Source organism: Pelobates fuscus, chromosome 3 (genome assembly GCF_036172605.1).
Source record: "Pelobates fuscus isolate aPelFus1 chromosome 3, aPelFus1.pri, whole genome shotgun sequence".
In the NCBI taxonomy this organism is placed as follows: domain Eukaryota; kingdom Metazoa; phylum Chordata; class Amphibia; order Anura; family Pelobatidae; genus Pelobates; species Pelobates fuscus.
Window position 1 is genome coordinate 5335287 of NC_086319.1, and position 20749 is coordinate 5356035.

Here is a 20749-nt window from a genome sequence, read left to right on the forward strand (position 1 = left end):
TTCCGTGCAGCGTAAGGCCAGCATGTCCATTGTTTTAACCTGTGATGATTATTATGATGTTTAATACCCCCGTATGTGTGCGCTCTGTCCAGTACGGTAATCCCTCACATTAATGGTGCAATTTACAGGCTATGAGTCATTCTGGACCTGCTGCCCCCAACCCTAATAACGTGTCCATTCACTCCAGCGTCTGATGAAAGACCCAATTCTCTCATCATGTTCTGAGTCTCTCATACATTTCTGGGTCTCTCATCACGTACTGGTCTCTCTTTACAAGCTGAGTAAGAACTTGTTGAATGGCAACAGGGCAGTGGCTGAGTGACAGGCAACAGAGGGTTGTAGTCAATGGAGTATATTCGAAGCTTGGGCTTGTCACCAGTGGGGTACCTCAGGGATCTGTACTTGGACCCATTCTCTTTAATATTTTTATTAGTGATATTGCAGAAGGTCTTGATGGTAAGGTGTGTCTTTTTGCGGATGATACTAAGATATGTAACAGGGTTGATGTTCCAGGAGGGATAAGCCAAATGGCTAATGATTTAGGTAAACTAGAAAAATGGTCAGAGTTGTGGCAACTGACATTTAATGTGGATAAGTGCAAGATAATGCATCTTGGACGTAAAAGCCCATGGGCAGAGTACAGAATATTTGATAGAGTCCTAATCTCAACATCTGAGGAAAGGGATTTAGGAGTGATTATTTCTGATGACTTAAAGGTAGGCAGACAATGTAATAGGGCAGCTGGAAATGCTAGCAGAATGCTTGGTTGTATAGGGAGAGGTATTAGCAGTAGAAAGAGGGAAGTGCTCATGCCATTGTACAGAACACTGGTGAGACCCCACTTGGAGTATTGTACGCAGTACTGGAGACCGTATCTTCAGAAGGATATTGATACCTTAGAGAGAGTTCAGAGAAGGGCTACTAAACTGGTTCATGGATTGCAGGATAAAACTTACCAGGAAAGGTTAAAGGATCTTAACATGTATAGCTTGGAGGAAAGACGAGACAGGGGGGATATGATAGAAACATTTAAATACATAAAGGGAATCAACACAGTAAAGGAGGAGACTACATTTAAAAGAAGAAAAACTACCACAACAAGAGAACATAGTCTTAAATTAGAGGGGCAAAGGTTTCAAAATAATATCAGGAAGTATTACTTTACTGAGAGGGTAGTTGATGCATGGAATAGCCTTCCAGCTGAAGTGGTAGAGGTTAACACAGTAAAGGAGTTTAAGCATGCGTGGGATATGCATAAGTATCCTAACTATAAGATAAGGCCAGGGACTAATGAAAGTATTTAGAAAATTGGGCAGACTAGATGGGCCGAATGGTTCTTATCTGCCGTCACATTCTATGTTTCTATGAGTCTCTCATTACGAGCCGAGTCCCTTATTACATGCTGGGTCTCCAATCTTGTGTTGGATCTCTCACTTCATTCACTGACTCTCATTACGTGTTTATGGCAGGTGAGTGTTATCCCCCCCCCAGGTCCAATGTGTTTGTTGAAGTTGAGAGTTACCCCCAGGTCCCATGTGTTTGTGGCACTTGAGAGTTATCCTCCAGGTCCAATGTGTTTGATGAAGTTGAGAGTTACCCCCCAGGTCCCACGTGTTTGTTGCAGGTGAGAGTTACTCCCCCAGGTCCCATGTGTTTATGGCAGTTGAGAGTTACCCCCCAGGTTCCATGTGTTTGTGGCAGGTGAGTGTTATCCCCCCAGGTTCCATGTGTTTATGGCAGTTAAGGGTTACCCCCCAGGTCTGATTTGTTTGTTGCAGTTGAGTGTTATCCCCCCAGGTCCCACATGTTTGTTGCAGTTGAGAGTTACCCTCCAGGTCCCATGTGTTTGTTGCAGGTGAGAGTTACCCCCCAGGTCCCATGTGTTTGTTGCAGGTGAGAGTTACCCCCCAGGTCTGATTTGTTTGTTGCAGTTGAGAGTTACCCTCCAGGTCCCACATGTTTGTTGCAGTTGAGAGTTACCCTCCAGGTCCCACATGTTTGTTGCAGTTGAGAGTTACCCCCCAGGTTCCATGTGTTTGTTGCAGTTGAGTGTTATCCCCCCCCCCCAGGTTCCATGTGTTTGTGGCAGTTGAGTGTTATCCCCCAGGTTCCATGTGTTTGTGGCAGTTGAGTGTTATCCCCCAGGTTCCATGTGTTTGTGGCAGTTGAGTGTTATTCCCCCCCCCCCCCCAGGTTCCATGTGTTTGTGGCAGTTGAGTGTTATCCCCCAGGTTCCATGTGTTTGTGGCAGTTGAGTGTTATTCCCCCCCCCCCCCCCCAGGTTCCATGTGTTTGTGGCAGTTGAGTGTTATCCCTCTATGTCCAATGTGTTTGTGGCAGGTGAGAATTACCCGCCAGGTCCCATGTGCTTGTTGCAGTAGAGTGTAATCCCTCAGGCCCCATTTGTTTTTGGCAGCTGAGTGTTACCCGTCAGGATGAGGAAGCATAGTCTGCTAATGGGAAATCACAGTCTTTCAGTTGATTGTTGGCTCAGAGACATCTCTTTCTTCTAGAAATTGCAGGAACTCTAAACAAATAATTGGGAAAAAACACAGCCTGGAAATACAAAACATTCTGGGTGCCTCAGACAGTGTAATGCTTATATGAAAAATAAACCACATTTTTCAAGTGGTTTTAAATCACCCAATATGATCTGTGAAATAGCTTTTTGCTGAAGTGGGGTTCAGGAGACGTTTAAATGGGACAGGGAAGCACCACCCTGTGTTGTGATTAGTAAATGCAATCTCTCAATACAAGATGTCTTGTTAATCATTAATTAAACAGCTCTGGGATTATCTGTAGGAACAACCGAGTATTTTATTCCAACTTCTGTCAATAAATCTGGAAAAAAAAATTATGTTTGCAACACAGTATGGGGTCAGCAGCATTTTCACTGCTAATATTTATTAAAAGAAGTTTACCGGTGTTCTCTTTCTCAAGAGAATGACTTATATCTTCTGTGATGGGGTCACGTCTTCTGGGACTGGGTGATATCTTTTGTGATGGGTTCATCATATCTTCTGGGATTGGGTGATATCTTCTGTGATGGGGTCACATCTTCTGGGATTGGGTGATATCTTCTGTGATGGGGCCACGTCTTCTGGGACTGGGTGATATCTTCTGTGATGGGGTGATATCTTCTGGGATTGGGTGATATCTTCTGTGATGGGGTCATATCTTCTGGGATTGGGTGATATCTTCTGTGATGGGGCCACGTCTTCTGGGACTGGGTGATATCTTCTGTGATGGGGTCATATCTTCTGGGATTGGGTGATATCTTCTGTGATGGGGTCATATCTTCTGGGATTGGGTGATATCTTCTGTGATGGGGCCACGTCTTCTGGGACTGGGTGATATCTTCTGTGATGGGGTCATATCTTCTGGGACTGGGTGATATCTTCTGTGATGGGGTCATATCTTCTGGGATTGGGTGATATTTTCTGTGATGGGGCCACGTCTTCTGGGACTGGGTGATATCTTCTGTGATGGGGTCATATCTTCTGGGACTGGGTGATATTTTCTGTGATAGGGCCACATCTACCGGAATGGCAACACATTTTCTGTGACTCAGTGATATCTGGACCTTGTCTTCGGGTTCTGAACACTATTTTCTTCACTTTATCCCCTCTATCAGAACTTGTGTGACTGGCCACTGATCATTGCTCTATAATGTTAATAGGGTTAAGTGAACCCAGACAGACTTCAACACCAAATAGCTCCCTTAATTGAGAGGTTCATGTACCCCGGAATGTTAGACTTGTCTTCTAATCCAAACATTGTGACAGATGATAAAATCAGTGACATAAGTGTTTAACTATTATTATTATTATTATTATTGCCATTTATATAGCGCCAACAGATTCCGTAGCGCTTTACAATATTTTGAGAGGGGGGGATGTAACAATAAATAAGACAATTACAAGAAAACTTACAGGAATAATAGGTTGAAGAGGACCCTGCTCAAATGAGCTTACAGTCTATAGGAGGTGGGGTATTAGAAACATTAGGATAGGAAATATCAAGTAGGAGTGAAGCAGAGCTGGAGGAGAGAGCAAAGCACTATCCCATAGGAGAGCAAGAGACAGGTATGTAAGGGAGAGATTACTCTGGGAGGCCATACGCTTTCCTGAAGAGATGGGATTTAAGGCCCTTCTTAAATGATTGAAGACTAGGGGAGAGTCTGATGGCAGTAGGCAAGTTATTCCATAGGAGAGGAGCCGCCCGTGAGAAGTCCTGCAAGCGTGAGTTGGCCGTACGGGTGCGAGCAGCGGTCAGGAGGTGGTCGCGGGCAGAGCGGAGGGTACGAGGAGGGGCATACCTCTGGATCAGTGAAGAGATATAAGAGGGGCTGGAATTGTTCAGTGCTTTAAATGTATGGGTTAGCACTTTGAATTGACTCCTATAGGATACAGGGAGCCAATGTAAGGACTGGCAGAGGGGCGAGGTGTGAGAGGACCGACTGGATAGGAAAATCAGTCTAGCTGCAGCATTCATTACAGACTGTAGCGGGGCAGTACGGCTTTTGGGGAGACCAATCAGGAGAGGGTTACAGTAATCCATGCGGGAAATTACTAGAGCATGGACAAGCTCCTTGGTAGCATCTTGCGTAAGAAAGGGGCGGATGCGGGCTATGTTTTTGAGTTGGAACCTACAGGACTTGGCAACAAACTGCATGTGAGACTCAAAGGTGAGACCAGAGTCAAGTATGACGCCAAGACAGCGCGCTTGTAGGGATGGACTTATGTGGATATCACTGACTTGAAGGGAGAGTGAGAGAGGAGGATCAGTATTAGGAGGAGGAAAGACAAGGAGTTCAGTTTTAGAGAGGTTAAGTTTGAGAAAGCGTGACGACATCCATCCAGAGTAATACATACATGTCTTAACTGGTTAGCTGACCAGATAGGGTTCCATACACACTTTCTTTAAAATATGAGACCCCATTAGTAGAACCTCCCCCCCCCCCCCCCCAACATGTCCTCTTTATATCAGTGTGTTCCTTTCATTTCTTGTTAACTCCCTCCCCTCCTTCCTGTTTTACTCTGTTATCTTCTGATCTCTGCAATTAACTTTTTAGTTTATAAAAAATGTATTTAATGGTTATCGGTTCAGTCTTATAAATGTTATAGTATAGTGACTAATGTTTAATAAGTATCATTACAGGGTATAAAGGATAGATTTAATAAATATACAGATACAATATAAATCCCCTCAATACAAACATAAAAGGAACACGGCCATTCTGATCACTGGCTAAAATGTACATGTTCCCCGGTAGGTGCGCGCGTTAGAAAGGTTTCAAAGTTGGCTAGAATTTTAAGGAAAGCCATTAGCAGTTTTTATCATCAGTCCTTTTCTTTTATGTTTATCCAGCATATTATCAGTGGCAGGATTTGCAGGGCAGAGAGGCCCAGGTACACATACTCTGCAGGTTTTATTATTAATGCAGGCTTCGTAGATAAACACTCGTGGGTGGCCGCCATGCTCCCATTACCTTCCTGGAGAGGAATTTATAGAAAGCAAGTTAATCTATTTAAGATGAGAGCAGCAAGATGTCAAGGCTCAGCTCCGTTCTACTTATATCTTCTGCGAGCCGGAATGCTGCACTCCTACATGTGAACAAAGGCCAGAGCGAGGAGGGGTCATTCTTTGTGATTGTTTAGTGATTTTGTTTTTTGTAATTAATTTGAGCAATACTGACAGCATTGACCCCGAGATATTTCGCAGTTTGAAGATATTGCTCCATCTGCGCAGTTACTTTGCACAGACGAGGGGCGTTCAGGAACAGAATGGGGTCACGCTGTGCCTGGGGGGAACAGCCAGGATCGCTGAGCAGGCGCTAATTAGTTCTCAGACAGAATATGGTTATTGCTGTCCTCGTGTCTATGTGTATCTCCTGCTGCAGAACATCCCACTCTCTGGACTTCAATGTGAATATTGTAAGAGTTTTAGAAAAAAGTACAAACTCCTTCGCCTTAAATTAATGAATAAATAAATAAATACATAAATAAAAAAGATACTGTATATGTCAATTATTTACCTGCACACTGCGCATTGTGGGAGCCCTAACCTCACTACATCAGCTTCCCTCATCGGCATACCTGAGATTAGTGGGAGTCGGCATATCTCATCGGCATACCGGAGATTAGTGGGTCAGTATATCTCATCAGCATACCAGATGTAGCGGACCACAGGTAACCCGGCTGGTTCCTCCACTATTAATGAATAAAGAGACCTATTTCCCCCCCAAGAAACCAGACGACACACAGTTCCAGGGTTACAACAACAACAACTTAATTGGCCACACTCTGTTTTATACTGTTCCCCATGCAAGGGGTGGATCACACATAAAGACAATGTGCCCTCCCGGGGTCGCATAACGAATCTGGAACCCTTTGTCCCCTGTTACGGCCACTCAGGGTCCTCCCCCTCCCAGGGGTCTCCTGACGGAAATGGAACTCTAGTCCCTTTGTCCCCTGTTCCTGCCACCCAACCACGGGGCTTCCCACTTCTGGTCACAGGGGGTCTTCATCCCATAAGCCTCTGTACCTGGGAGCTTCCCACCTCTTAGGCTCCCAACTACAGAAAGCCCGTCAAACCACCATTGTCCCCAAAGGGTATCTACACCAATCTCAGGGACCCCAGGACGGTAACTGTCACGAATAGCCTTGGTTCACAAGGTCCCTGGGTGAAACCAGGCAAGAGAAGTGTCTCTATTCGGGATACAAATGGTCCCCGTGGCTGGCGTTCATCTGTACGAATGTCGGCCACTCAGGGAAACACTCATTAATTAATTCCCTTGAGGTTTTACATGTTGCGAGTTGCCAACGTTCTAATTGATTGGTGCGAACATTCCAAGGGTCACTGGGAAGGTCCTCATTCGGGAATCGAACGAAGTGGGAAGCAATGCTCCCCCTGGATGGCGTTCATCTAACGAATGGGCTGACACCCAGGGGAGGCACGCGCCGAGGCTTCCCTTGCGGTTTGCAGTTTTTACACTTTGTTACAAGGTGTGAGCATTCGACAACAACATTCTAAATGAGGTTTAGAGGTGGTCCCCATTGGGGAGGGGAATGGATTCCCTTCAGGTCGGCCCTCCCCAATGGGGAGCAGGCAGCTTAGATGAACACACAAAGTAAACTACAGGAGCACGATAGGGAAAATACACGAAAGGGAGGGAGAAGGCCTGCCAAGACAGTGCACACACAACAGGGAAACTAACAGTTTAGAGGCAGTCCCGCTACACCAGAGATTAGTGGGAGTCAGTATATCTCATCAGCATATCAGATTAGTGGGAGTCAGTATACCTCATTGGCATATCTGATTAGTGAGAGTCGGTAGGTCTCATTGGCATATCGAAGTTTAGTGGGAGTCAGTATATCTCATTGGCATATCAGAGATTAGTGGGAGTCAGTATATCTCATCGGCATTTCAGAGATTAGTGGGAGTCAGTATATCTCATCGGCATATCAGAGATTATTGGGAGTCAGTATATCTCATCGGCATAACAGAGATTAGTGGGAGTCAGTATATCTCATCGGCATATCAGAGATTAGTGGGAGTCAGTATATCTCATCGGCATAACAGAGGTTAGTGGGAGTCAGTATATCTCATCGGTATACCGGAGATTAGTGGGAGTCAGTATATCTCATTGGCATATCTGATTAGTGGGAGTCGGTGTGTCTCATTGGCGCAGTAGATTAGGCTCCAGGGAGAGTGCGCAGCTTAGCGGACAGGGGCACATGTATGAGTGTGGGATGGATGATGCATGATTGGCTATATGCTACATGTGGGAGTGTGAGATGTGAGGAAGTGGGTGGTGACAGATTAGACTGACCTTAGTGCCACTTAGGAGCCAGGCCAGCAATAAGTTTCCCGCCCACCATCACTTTACTGCTTTGGGCCCGGGGGGGTTGTCACAGCGAGGCGGGGGTGTGTCCTTGCCAAATAAGTATGGTTTGTTAGATTAGATGAAAAAGGGGGATAATGGCCGGGTCTCATTCTCCCCCTGTCTCTAATGGTGAATCTGGAGGAGGTACCAGGTTGGACATGTCCCCACTGGGTTGTAAGTCGATAATGGTTGGGCCCCACCGAGTTGGAGGGGAGCCCTGAAAAGGAAGACGTTTTTATTATGCCGAGGGGGGGAGGTGAGAGCCTTGGGGAAGTTAGATTGGCAAGGATGGTTTCTTTGGTTACTGTATGACTATTTGCAAATTGTTTGTTAATTTATGATATTTATTATTTTGTTATATGTTAAAGGAGTTATACAGTATTTGGTTGTGTTAATAAATGCTGTGGCCTGTTTTCTCCAAGAAGTTGTCTGTCGTTAATTGAAGGGGTAAGTTATGGTTTTATGGGGGATGAAGGGAATGCTATCCAATGCCCACTACGTACATACAAGTGGGAGTCAGTATATCTCATTGGCATATCTAATTAGTGGGATTCGGCGTGTCTCATCGGCCCAGGAGATTAGTAGGAGCCATAATCTTGGATGCAGCTTTATTTTTTATATATTTTAATTAATTCATCCTCATTCTACGTGGCACTGAGATACTCTTTTTTCCATTCTCACACTGTTATGGATTAGTTTAGATACTCCAATATTTTACACTAATGATTCTCATTTCTCAAAGTATTTATTCGTTTTTACAACCTCTGCTGGAATCCCATCCCATGTACTAACAACTCATTCTATAAAATAGTGTGGAAGGGGTCAGTGGCCCAGGTCTTGGTAGAAAACAGGTGGCCTTTGCTACATAAATATTTGTAGGTGAGGATATTACATATTCTCCTGGTAAAAGAGAGATTATTCAGAGATATGGCGAGCATTCATTAGATCAAATATCAAAGAAGGGGTTAAATGGGATTCCATTCACATGCTGCTCAGTGTTAAAATGATGCCTCCATATTTGAAAAAAACTTGGAAAATAAAACAAGTTATTTTTAAAATAACATGTAATTCAATCATTAAACTCGCAACAGAGGCTTGCAATCAACTGTAAACTAAATACACAGTTTTAATGAGCATTCTTCAGATGGACGACACTTTCCTACTTTTAAGCACATCCAGGAGAGGGTACCACCCCTGCCCATTTATAACAAACCCAGCTTCCAATCCAGGAGAGGGTACCACCCCTGCCCATTTATAACAAACCCAGCTTCCAATCCAGGAGAGGGTACCACCCCTGCTCGTTTATAACAAACCCAGCTTCCAATCCAGGAGAGGGTACCACCCCTGCTCGTTTATAACAAACCCAGCTTCCAATCCAGGAGAGGGTACCACCCCTGCTCGTTTATAACAAACCCAGCTTCCCATCCAGGAGAGGGTACCACCCCTGCTCGTTTATAACAAACCCAGCTTCCAATCCAGGAGAGGGTACCACCCCTGCTCGTTTATAACAAACCCAGCTTCCAATCCAGGAGAGGGTACCACCCCTGCTCGTTTATAACAAACCCAGCTTCCAATCCAGGAGAGGGTACCACCCCTGCTCGTTTATAACAAACCCAGCTTCCAATCCAGGAGAGGGTACCACCCCTGCTCGTTTATAACAAACCCAGCTTCCAATCCAGGAGAGGGTACCACCTCTGCTCGTTTATAACAAACCCAGCTTCCAATCCAGGAGAGGGTACCACCCCTGCCCATTTATAACAAACCCAGCTTCCAATCCAGGAGAGGGTACCACCCCTGCCCATTTATAACAAACCCAGCTTCCAATCCAGGAGAGGGTACCACCCCTGCTCGTTTATAACAAACCCAGCTTCCAATCCAGGAGAGGGTACCACCCCTGCTCGTTTATAACAAACCCAGCTTCCCATCCAGGAGAGGGTACCACCCCTGCTCGTGTATAACAAACCCAGCTTCCAATCCAGGAGAGGGTACCACCCCTGCCCATTTATAACAAACCCAGCTTCCAATCCAGGAGAGGGTACCACCCCTGCCCATTTATAACAAACCCAGCTTCCAATCCAGGAGAGGGTACCACCCCTGCTCGTTTATAACAAACCCAGCTTCCAATCCAGGAGAGGGTACCACCCCTGCTCGTTTATAACAAACCCAGCTTCCAATCCAGGAGAGGGTACCACCCCTGCTCGTTTATAACAAACCCAGCTTCCCATCCAGGAGAGGGTACCACCCCTGCTCGTTTATAACAAACCCAGCTTCCAATCCAGGAGAGGGTACCACCCCTGCCCATTTATAACAAACCCAGCTTCCAATCCAGGAGAGGGTACCACCCCTGCCCATTTATAACAAACCCAGCTTCCAATCCAGGAGAGGGTACCACCCCTGCTCGTTTATAACAAACCCAGCTTCCAATCCAGGAGAGGGTACCACCCCTGCTCGTTTATAACAAACCCAGCTTCCCATCCAGGAGAGGGTACCACCCCTGCTCGTTTATAACAAACCCAGCTTCCAATCCAGGAGAGGGTACCACCCCTGCCCATTTATAACAAACCCAGCTTCCAATCCAGGAGAGGGTACCACCCCTGCCCATTTATAACAAACCCAGCTTCCAATCCAGGAGAGGGTACCACCCCTGCTCGTTTATAACAAACCCAGCTTCCAATCCAGGAGAGGGTACCACCCCTGCCCATTTATAACAAACCCAGCTTCCAATCCAGGAGAGGGTACCACCCCTGCCCGTTTATAACAAACCCAGCTTCCCATCCAGGAGAGAGTGCCATCTAGGCACTCCAAGTATCTTCAATTGTATTTATTAGGATAAGTGCGACACCGCAACGTTTCGACCCCTGAAAGGTTCTTTGTCAAAACTCCAAATTGGTGATCTCAGAGGACTTACCTGCTATAACAGCACCAATATGGGACAGAAAAAAGGCATCCAGTCCTGCATATTGGAGACCTCTTGCGCCAAGCAAACAACGTGGCACGACTTAAAATGGCCGCGTACCCCGAAGCCTACTCAGAGTTTTCTGACGATTTCTTCCCCGATGATATGGATGCCCTACTACATACTGGCAGATCTGGCAGTGATCTGCGCTTGTGTCAAAAGCCTGTCAAGCAGGTTAGGAGTGCAGGAAACCACCACAGTAGGAACACACACAACAAGTTGCCTCCCTACAGGATGCAATTATTGGCTTGCAGAAACAAAACGTATCCTATGACCGTCGCTTTGCAGCACTTGTGGACCTAAGATGTAAAAAGAATGTGAAAATCATGTGATATTCCAGCAGCGAAACTACTGCACTTTATTAGATGCCTAATAGCTGCACTCCTGACCCCAAGACAAAGCAAAATGATGGGACTGGAAGGGCTATTCCGAATACCCAAGTCACCTACGGCCCCTACGTCACCTACGGCCCCTATGTCACCTACCCAAGTCACCTACGTGAAGGGGACAAGTGGCAGTCCATGAGGCCATCAAGGATTACTTACTCTACCAGTTTGAGAACATGCAACTCACAGTCTACTCAAACCTCTCGAGAGGCACCCTGGCATGGAGGAGATTATTAACGCCCTTCACGTCCCTACTATGAAAACACCACCTCCAATATTGTTGGCGCATGGCATGCACCCTCATGGTCCTTAAGGGCAAAGAAACGTTCTTCATACATGACAAGAAGCGAAGGCTCTGCTTGAAACCTTGAATCTCTTCCAGGACTCTCTGGCACCCACAGAAACCCAGACAATAGACCGGACACCCCACAAGTTGCATCCGGCAACGGCACAACCTTTTGTCCCTCAACAGGCCTTTCAACAGTGGACTCCACCTGACTCAGCTCACGGAGAGACCGTCTCTCCAATAATGTGGTCCACACTAATTTACTTTAGTTACCTAATGCCCTCAGATTTGTTTTTGCTTTCGTTTCTCACACTAGGTAATAAGTTAGAGGAAAACTATCACCCTCAGCCAGACTGGTCTAAACGAACAACCAACCAGTCAGCAACGACAAGTGTAATTATATTTAAAATAGCATCATATGACTTTATAGCACCATTTCACCATACAGCGCCCAGTGGTATTACTCACTCTAAGTCTGACATCTAAGCACGGTGCCTCGGTTATGCTGGTTTCATTCTCTCTAGCTTAGGCAGGTAGCTCACTTTTAAAATACAGCATGTATAGTTTCCCCCTGGAACAGTAAGGAAGGGGGAGCATGACTGCTGCCCAAGATTGTGGGTTGGGTTAAGGTAGATACATTTGTGTCTAAAGTTGTGGTTCTTAAGGAAAGGGAGAGGGAGGGGACTTACCAGTCAGCAGGATCAGTTAGGGCTCCTGACTGGTTTTTGTCCCTGTAAGACAAACATCACAATTAGTATTCTTCACTTCCTTTATTGACTGAACTGTGCTCCCTTCCCTGTTTCCTGCTGACTTCTGCTGGTCACCATACCTGTTTCTGCTGATTTTTGATGGTCATGGCGGCCTCTGGAGCGGAGTTGCAGAGGCTTCTGCAGGTGTACATTGAGGTGCACGGACAGGGAGCCCTGGGAGAGCAGTGTCACCCATGCTGAGACGTCCGGTCAGCCTGCAGCCCAAGACGGACTGAGGTCCAGGAGATCAAGGCCTCCGTCGCATCTTTATCCAAGTCCTGTTCGGTGCCAGAGGAGGGGGAGAAGTGGCGCAACAGGATCGGCTTGCTGTACCCGGGGGGGGGAGGAGGATCCGTTCGGATGATGGCGGCGGTGTCCAGGCCCAAGATGGCGACGGAATCCAGGGATAAGAAAGGGCGGGAAGATCACGCTCCCCGCGTGCTTCTCTTCCGGCCCACATGGAAGTAGCGTCGGAACGCTCGATGCGTGATGTGCGCACAGCCGGAAGCAACATCAGCACGCAAGGCGCGTACGTGACGGCGACGCACAGGAGAGCGCGGCCGTCACAGGCCTTGCGTTCCAGCGTGGTTCTGGCAGGAAGTGAGCGGGGAACCATGCGAAGAGCGCCCAAGAGGGCACCTGGAAGGAGAAGAAGCCAGAGGAGTGCAAGCTTCAGCACTCCGGAAAGCAGATTGCGGTCGGGCCAGGAGGCCGGCCGCGGGTCACCCCTGTCATCAGGGCACCTGGAAGGAGGAGAAGCCAGAGGAGTGCAAGCTTCAGCACTCCGGAAAGCAGATTGCGGTCGGGCCAGGAGGCCGGCCGCGGGTCACCCCTGTCATCAGAGTCCAATTCCTGTTCGGACGAAGCGTCCTCAGCCGGCCAACGGTAAGTGTTGTGCCAGCGCTTGGGATGCGCTAGCTGGGGATAGCGTAGGTAGTGGGTTAATGTGTCAGGAAGTACTGGAGTTACTTAGGGCTGTCTTAGATAGGCTCCCAGGAGGGGCCCCTTGGTGTCTTCAGTACCAGTTGCTCTCCCTGCAAAGGCCCATGACCAGGATAGGGGTCAGTTGAATGCCCAGTCAGGTAGGACGCAGGGGTGCTTGCCAGGTTGTGAGCTGTCCCCACTGGGGATGCATGTGGCGCTGGACGTTAAAGAAAAAATTATCAAGGGTGAATACGTGGATTTACTGTCCCTGGTCCCCCCGGACCGGGAGTCAGTGGATAGACCGCAGCGGGGGGATTCGGCGGACGGCGACCGAGGTAAGCAGCTGCCGCGCACGTGTGGGAATTGGCTTCAAGGGTTCTCCATATTCGCAAGTGTGCTGACGCGGGCCTTTCCTGAGAAGGCACCTGCGTTATTTGGGTATTTAGACTTTATATGGGGGGGGTGTACAAGTTTTATGGGGGACAATGTTGGTTTCGTAGTGCACAAGGTGGGCATCGTGGTGGCGGGTTTCCCTGGACAGCGCACAAGAAAAAAGGAACTTTGGGGAGACAACAGCCTGCATGCAGCTGATGGCGAGTAGCCGGCTGTCGAGGCTCATGGTACAGAATTTGGGAGAACTGCCTGTTGGGAAACACCCATCAGCTGGCAGAGTTGGACTGAGTTAAAATTATTATATTAAATAAAGCTGTGGCAATGGGTTTTGGTCAGGGAATGGTTGGGTCAGCAGTCATGTTATGTTTTCTTTTTAGTTTTTAACCCATTATGGACGGCATTCTATGCCGTCTTTAAGGAGCCAAGCCTAAACGATCGGTGTTCCTCCCTGTCTGGGGAGACTGTCTGGGCAAATTAGACCCCCGCGGGCCATGTGATCGTTCTGAAAGAGCTGTCACATGGCTGCAATAGGTCTCCATAATGCTGCCTGCAGGGGGACTGCCTAAATTGACAGGCAGTCTCCCTGCTTCTGGAAATATATATAAAAAAAAATTTAAAATTGTAAATCGAAATATGAGATATAGATATACATAATGTCATATTAAGTGTATTTTTTTATTAATATATATTAATCTAAAAATACACAGAATCAAATTACACACATATATAGATATACAATAACTAACTATATATTATATCTAATAACTATATATTATATCTATATTATCATAAAATAAAAAAAAAAGAAAATTAAAAAGTATAGATATATATGATTTCATTCCAACTGCAATATATATATATATATTTATATTATTACATAAATAATTTCATATAATTAATATACACGTAGACTTCAAATATATAAATGTGTACATTTATTTAAATTCTGCTTGTATATTTATGTAATCTTTTGACATAATTACCTGATTTTACTAATTACAACTTGCGGGACCTGGCTGACAACCCAGGCAGAAAGTCCAGAGAATTAAATTTGCAAGCACTATATTTGACTCCCTAACTTTTCATGACACCCTAAAACAAGCATGTCAGACTTATAGGCCAAGACGGACCAAATAAACATGGTTTACGTTATGTGGGCCACAAAAACAAACACACTTCAGTTTTCATAGAAACGTAGGTTTATTTAGAAAACTACAGTAAAAAACTAAATGAGTGTGTTCTTCACTTGAGTCCTAGGAGTGTGTTCTTCACTTTGGCTGAGATCATCAAACTTGATGATCTCAGCCAATCCAATGCTTTCCCTTATTAAATCATTGGGAGGCTATTGTGCATGTGCGGCAAAAAGCTGTGCGGCCAATCAGCATCTCCATGGGGAGCATTCAGCGCCTCCATGCAGACCCAATCTAATACACTGCCCCTCCTCCCACTCTAGTACATTGCCCCCAAACCCAACACACTGCCCCTCATCCCTTCACCCAATCTAATACATCTCCCCTTAATCTAATACACTGCCCTTCCTCCCTCCACTCTAATTGAATAGACTGCCCCCACTGCCACCACTCTACTCTAATACACTGCCCTCCCTCCCCCCAATTAAACACACTGCCCCCCACCACTCTCATACACTGGCCCCCTCTCTCCCTAAAATAAATACACTGCCCCCCTCCCTTCCCCAGTTTAATACAATGGCCCCCTGACTTCCCCAATTTAATACACTGCACCCTCCCTCCCATTAATACACTGCCACAACTACCCAATGTAATACACTGGCCCCCTCCCTCCTCCAGGTTAATACACTGCCCCTTCCCTCTCTTAAATTAATATACTGCCCCCCCCCTCCACCACCACCACTCTGCACTGCCATCCCCCAATTTAACACACTGCCCCCTCCCTCCCTCAAATTAATACACTGTCCCCCTCCCACCCTCAAATTAACACAGTGCCCCCTCCTTCAAATTAATACACTGGCCCCCTCCCTCAAATTAATACACTGGCCTCCTCTCTCCTTCAAAATTAATACACTGGCTCCCTCCCCCAAATGAATACAGTGCCCCCTCCCTCCCTCAAATTAATACACTGCTCTCCCTCAAATACACTGCCCTTCTTCCCTCAAGTTAATACAGTGCCCCCTCCCTCAAATTAATACACTGCCCCCCCCAAGCCCCTCTTCTCCTACCTTATAATTTGCTGTTCGTCCTTCAGTTCCAGCTCCAGCCCTGCTCAAGCAGGCCAGATGCTCCTCTGGCACTGCGAGCCGGAGGTAAGGCTTGCACTGTGCATTGTGCATTGGAGGAGCCTGGTTGCCCGCCTGCTGCCTTTAGACTATGGCCACATGTTGAAATGCTTGATTTTCCCCTGCAAAGACACGAAAGCCGGGTCATTCGGTGCTTGCCCTGTTTGAGCGGTAATACCCCAGATAGCTATGCCATGGAGCCCATTCGTATAACGAAAGACTATGTGAAAAACTTTGGCTCCATGACAATTGAACTGTATGTGTGTGATCTGGGCGCCATTCAGTAATAATGTGCGCTCAGATCTAAGCTATCTGGGGATATGTTGAATGTACCTGTTTCATGCAATGGCTGCACAGTTGTATATTTTTATGTATTTTATTGTCTTTTGCTGCCATGTGTTCAATGGAGTTTTGCCTCTGTCCTTGGAGATAATTGGATTACTTCCCAATTATCTCCAGGATAGAAGACTGTGTGGAACGGGACCCCTTCCCACACCTAAGTCGCTATCCGCTGCCCACACTTTCCCGAAGTGCCCAGGGGACCCAGCCTCCCCCGACCATGACCCCAAAAGTGATTGTAAGCATCCTAACAAACTCCCAGAATGAGGTGTAGATGTCAACTCACCACCCACTCCCCGGACCTCGGATGGCCGCGGGGGTACCGTCCTTTCGACCGCCTCGACTGGCTCCGAAGCGTCCAGGGGACGTCGTTTCCTGCCCGCCCTGCTGCGATCCAATCTTGTAGGCGACACACTTCGTGACCTGTAATGAGAAGGTGACCTGGGTAGTCTGTTCATATTGAGCCTCACCCGTCCGTCACATCTGTCTCCTGTCCCGTCAAGACCAGACCCCGTCCCCCGCATGGCCTGGGACCCACGGTCGCTCCAAGTCCCACTCCGTCTGGAAACAACACTGTCTTTCGACCCTGACTCGCTGCGCCGGTACCTCCTCCATCCGTCCCTAGTGGTGGACCTCCTCCTCCTATCCCTACTCCTCGAATTACTCCTGTCCGAAGATCGTCCTGAACTGCCATATCCATCCCTCCCGCTGCTTGGCGTGGCTCTATCTGCCCCCTTCGTGGGGCCTGCCCTGCGCCGTCGAACCTGGGAGCGACCTGAGAAGGCCTCCCGCGCATCACACCCCCGGGGGTCCCCGTCTGCATGGCCCCTCCTCTGGCTCCGACTATTCCGCCTCGCGCTGTCCTTCCCGGTCACCATCTCCCTTACTCCCAGTCCAACACTCCGCTCCTGGCTGTAGTCCCTCTGCACCTCTGACCTGCCGCTGGGCTGGGGCACACTCCCACTCCTCTGGCTCCCTTCCTCCCCGGAATCCACTGCTGAGGACCTAACCCCTGACAGGGCTGACTTGCTTGTCGAGCTGCCCGCCTGGACCCCACCACCTCCATGTGAGCCCGCTGTCATGGTCCTCCCCGATCCCCTGACACCCCCCTGCCCCTCAGTGTTGCCCCCAGGGGGCGACTCACCGGGACGCTGGGACACCAGCACTGCTCCTCTTCCGATCCTCTGCTCAGCCTCCTTGCCCTGGGCACCAGCAACATCCAGGGGTGTCCTTTCTTCCGCCCGACGGCAGAGGGCGCTCTGGGCTAGAGGCCCCTTCCCGGCCTTCCGTCGCACCTGACCGGCAACGTGACGACCATGCAGCGCCGGCCGCCGTTCCGAGCCTCCCCGGCTTCCAGACCCACCAGCCACCTCACGCTCCCTGACCGCAGGGCTCTTCTTCCTCCGCGCCGCCGGCACCGCACCCGGACTGAGCCGCTGGGGCGGTCTCGCCAGCCTGACAGGCCTCTTCTCCGCCGCACCGACGGGGGGAGCAGACGTGCTCGGAACCCCCAGCTGCTCCTGTAACCATCCGAAGCCTCTCTCCTGTACCAACGATCGGACTCCAGCCAGGATTTCTTCGGCGGACGCCATGACCTGCAGTAAAAGACAAAGAAGAAGAGCTACTCTGACCTGTAACAATTCACAGGTAAGGGCAGCTCAGATTAAGATGGCCTCAGCCTAAAATGGCCGCTATTTAAACTAACCCTCTCCTCCCCACACTAGCTAGGCCCACCCCCTTGACCTCCAATTCACCTGCCAACTTTCTGGCCCTGTCAAGGCCCACTCCCCCCCTGCGTTGCTCCGTGGGCTACAGGAAATATTTTTTCTGTCTTGCTGGTCGCAGCCACAGCTGAAAGCGGCCCCAGGGCAGCCGGGTCTCATGTTTGAAATGCTTGCCCTAAAACCTGTACATGGAGGGTACTCTTTTACTTGGGAGACTTCACTGAACTTAAATATTAGTGCTTCAAAATGGTAAAATGTATTACAACGATGATATCGTCAGTGAAAGTGACATTTTTCACACACAAATGGCACTTACACGGACGATATAATTGTTGTGATAAGTTTTACTGTTTTGAAACACTAATAGTCTCAGTCTCCTGAGTATAACAGTACCCCTCATGTACAGGTTTTATGGTGTTTTGGAAAGTTACTGAGTCAAATATAAGACTTGCGTTTCAGTTTTATCACTTTAAATTTCGCCAGGTTGGTTATGTGTCACACCCATCTGGGGTTTTTGCAGTGGTGACGGAACCCAATTACAGTGGAACAGAACTCCCTTACAGTCACAACCCTCAGGAGCACCTGGAAGTGGTTACAGGTTCCTGAAGGGTCTTTGGTGGCATTTAATGGGTAGAAGCCAGGCGAGGTATCCAGGAAGGCGCAGTCAAACAATCAAGAGTCAGGTCAGGCAGCAAGCAAGAGTTGTCAATAAGGAGTCCAGGATACAGGAAGTCAATCAAAAACAGGATAATCAGCTAGGATAAGGGAGCAAGGAAAATAACCAAGCACTGACTGGGGGGCAGTGCAGGGTTTAAATAGGGAGACAGAGTCACATGACTGGCCACCTCCTCCCAGTAGGCGGAGCAAGCAGGGCCTATAAAAAGAGGGCAGGGACTCAGCGCCATTTTGGCTTTCATCACAGTTCCTGACCTGCCTCCCCTTATCACACCCACAACTCCCCCCTTGCACTGAACGCCAAGTCCACATGGCGGCCGCCATTTATCAGTGATGACGTGCTCGCCGCGAACTTTGGTGGTAAGAGGGAGCCTCAGCAGACCCAGGAGAGGAGGCCTGGAGAGCGGTGACTGTCGCCGCTCCGACATGAGGACACCCAAGAGCGGGTAAGTAACCGGCCGTGCCATGATATTATGTTGCCTTTAAAACCGTATGGTAGCACAGGAATGAGAATTACCCCCATGGCGGCATACCATTTGCAAAAGTAGACAACCCAAGGTATTGCAAATGGGGTAAGTCCAGTCTTTTTAGTAGCCACTTAGTCACAAACGCTGGCCAAAGTTAAAATATTTCGTTTTGCATTTTTTTTTAAACAAAAACTGAACTTTTTTGTGCCGATTGGTGTTAGAGAGGAGCCACCGCTGCCGGTTCCTTTCTTTAAATGGAAAGAATGTTTGATCTAAATATTATTTGCAGTGTTTAGCTATCAGACGTGTGCGCTGAGATCTCGACAGGCGAGACTTTCTCTATGAGAGCTATCAGAGGGAGCGTTGACTTAGCTCACCTATAAATACTTTCCAGTTCTGTTAACATCGCGGCTTTCCTCGCCATGTTCCTTGCGAGTGTTAGAATCACGCGACGGTTTACATCTGATTACATTAACTGTCATTCGACATTAGTGAAGACCTGGCATCGCGCTCAGAACACTTGGCATTCAGAGATTTAACTTCCATCCCTAAATGTTTAACTGCTCCCATCCTGGAAATAAAACACTTTGAAAGAATCCCATTTTTTTTCTGTTGTATTTATCAGCCATGCTATAACAGGGGTGAGGGGTAGCTCCCTTACTTGATGATTGAAATGATGGGCAGGTGACGGTAATGTGGGTCCAGGTGGGTTTAGGAGAGATGTCCTGTATGTACTTGTATTTACAAAGTAACTGGTCTATCTGCCCAGCACTGCACGTTGGAGGATAAAGCCATCGTCTGTTTCATTTCATAGTAATAACTGCGTCCACTAGCTCTCGGCAGTGAAAACCATGCTCAGTGTCTCATCGCGTCCGCTTGGATATTACACTGAAACTCTTTGCACTTTATTCACTAAATAGTGAATGGTGTTGGATGGATTGCAAGAGCTAAGGTGCTAAAACGCAAGATCCGTTTTAAGGTATTTATCCAGCATGTCACAATTTGACGTTTAGTAAATAAACGTTTTCGTTGTGGATGCCGAGTGCCAAACTGTACTCTTTATGCTGCGTTTGGTCGCTCATATTTGCTAATCCACAAAATATTTTTGAAACAAGTGAAATTATTCAGAGAATGGCAAGACTTGGAATTCTCTTTGTATTGTAGGAGTGTTTTAAGACTGATATGTAAAGTAAGGGATTAAGTTCATGCGTAGAATAAAGAGATACAGTATGTTTCTTTATGTATTTATTACAGCCTGGAGCAGGCAGCCTGCTAATACGGAATGAATATTCATTTTATTGACCCTGTGGATCTGTCCAAGATGCCCAGTTCAAAGCCGGTTCAGTTAGGTAAACGTGGAACGTTCAAGTCGTTTAGTTAATTATTTCCTTAGGATATTAAATTGACTTTCTTGGCTCCCACCTCTTTCTAGGAAGTTAATTACGGAGCGACTGATTAAACGTGAACTGAGCTGTTCAAGGCGGTTAACCTCTCGGCTGCCAGGCTCTGCAGCACATATCATCACAGAAAATAACATTTCAAATCGCAGACGCTGAATGTTTGTGCTTTTTAGCATTTTATCGACAAGAAATAAACGTGACTGCACTTTGATGGAACATACTGAAAAGGAATGAAACAATATTCCCCACGGACAAAGGGGGGCACTGTAATGTTAGGGGTGTGAGAAAGGTTGTGGCCAGGGGTGGGG

At 47.6% G+C, this 20749-nt stretch overlaps 1 protein-coding gene across 2 annotated transcripts in view; it reads left to right on the top strand.

Moving 5' to 3' along the window:
• Positions 1–20749, top strand: part of PDE3A (phosphodiesterase 3A) — a 443952-nt gene that overhangs the window by 167120 nt on the left and 256083 nt on the right. The gene's annotated exons all lie outside the window — the stretch shown is intronic.